The 1,756-nt window shown below is 33.4% G+C and overlaps 1 pseudogene; it reads left to right on the top strand.

The window, feature by feature from the left end:
• The first annotated feature begins 420 nt into the window (after positions 1-420).
• On the top strand, positions 421-1,187 carry LOC141900819 (uncharacterized; annotated as a pseudogene).
• The last annotated feature ends 569 nt before the right edge of the window (positions 1,188-1,756 follow it).

The raw sequence follows: 1,756 nt of genomic DNA on the forward strand, positions 1-1,756 counted from the left end.
TTATTAAAATATAATAATCAAATGTAAATTAGAAGAATTTCAGAAATAATTCCTAAACAAAATGAACGTTATATTTCATATGGTAAAAAAGAATACAAATAAATGGATTAATGGATGTTTGGACAAGAAATGGATGGAAAAAATTAAAGAATATTATTAGGCATAAAACGAATAAGAAAATTTATAGAGTTAGAACTAAGTTAGGGTTTGTAGATGTTACTGGAGATCACAGTTTAATTAAACAAAATTGTGATGAAATAAAACCAACTGATATAAAAATTGGAGATGAATTATTACATAAAAGATTTTACCCAAGAATGAATCATATGTCATTTGATGAAATAATCGACAATATTTATAATATAGAACCAGAAACATTAGAAGAAAAAGATTATTTTATTAAAGGATTTCTTATGGGAGATGGTTCAGCAGGTTTGTATAATTATGTTTGGAACAGTTTGTAAGATCAGTACCCGAATTATCGTACATTATCAAAGAAACACTGGATTTTGTTTTTACACAGCATTGTCATCTTCTGTCAGATTTACACAGAGAGTGGTTTGACCTATCTCATCTAGTTAGTTATGCTACTGCAATTTCAATTAAAGGAGCCCCTCTACAGAATTGCTGGGGTTTCATCGATGGGACTGTCCGTTCAATTTGTCGCCCAAAATATAATCAGAATATCGTTTACAATGGCAATAAAAGAACTCACGCGGTGAATTTTCTAGCCACAACTATACCAAACGGTATAATAGCCAAAATGTGGGGGCCTATTGAAGGCAGATGGCATGACTCTGGTATGCTCAGGGAGAGTTGGATTTTGCCTGTAATCCAGGCAAGAATGAATGATGGAAACCGTAGGCCTATGTGTTTGTATGGGGATGCGGCTTACCCATCGTCTGATTATCTAATAGGCCCTTATAAAGGAGCTGTGCTTAATGAACCGGAGACGCAATTCAAGACAGATGTCAATTGTAAGAGTTCCCGTCAAATGGACGTTTAGTCAAATTGTCTTTGGATTTTTAGATTTTAAGAAGAACGTAAAGCTGTATTTGCAGCCTGAGGGCAAATTATATTTAGTGGGGACTTTTCTTAGTAACTGCCGAACCTGCATATATGGCAACGAAACATTATCTTACTTTGAAATGCAGCCGCCAACATTAGACCGATATGTTAATGGATAAAATTTTGTGTTATAAAACGCAAAAATTGTAATCATACAATGAAAAATGACATTTTATTCACTTTTGTTTTCAATTAAATATTCACATTTTTGAAATTATGTCTTTTCAATTATTTTTGAAAGCAGCTGCAACATCATGTCGTCCTTTTTTGCCTGGGCTTCCTTTTCTTTTCTTTCCATCTCCATCGTTCTTGCTGCAGTTTAAGTTATGTTTTTCTCAGTTCAAACTCCCGGTCAATCTTTGTACGCAAATAATCTAGAGCTGCTGATGTTGAGGACACTTGTATATTCTGCTTCACCCGTTTTGAACTTTCACCTTCTTCAAAAAAAGAAAAGGGTCATATAAATGTTATTGTAGCCAATTATTAGAATGAAAGGAATCACTAATATAAGATACTACACTAAGTTACACATCACTTTCTGATCCAATCATGCATGTTTCACGGATAATATTTTTACAGTACTACAGTTTTTGCGCAGAATATTTTATTTCAATATATGCAATTTGGTTGATGTTTGCCTGTGAACGGAATGAAGCGGTACCGTGAATAATAGTACCAGGTTCAACAT

Source organism: Tubulanus polymorphus, chromosome 2, assembly GCF_964204645.1.
Source record: "Tubulanus polymorphus chromosome 2, tnTubPoly1.2, whole genome shotgun sequence".
NCBI classification, from domain to species: domain Eukaryota; kingdom Metazoa; phylum Nemertea; class Palaeonemertea; order Tubulaniformes; family Tubulanidae; genus Tubulanus; species Tubulanus polymorphus.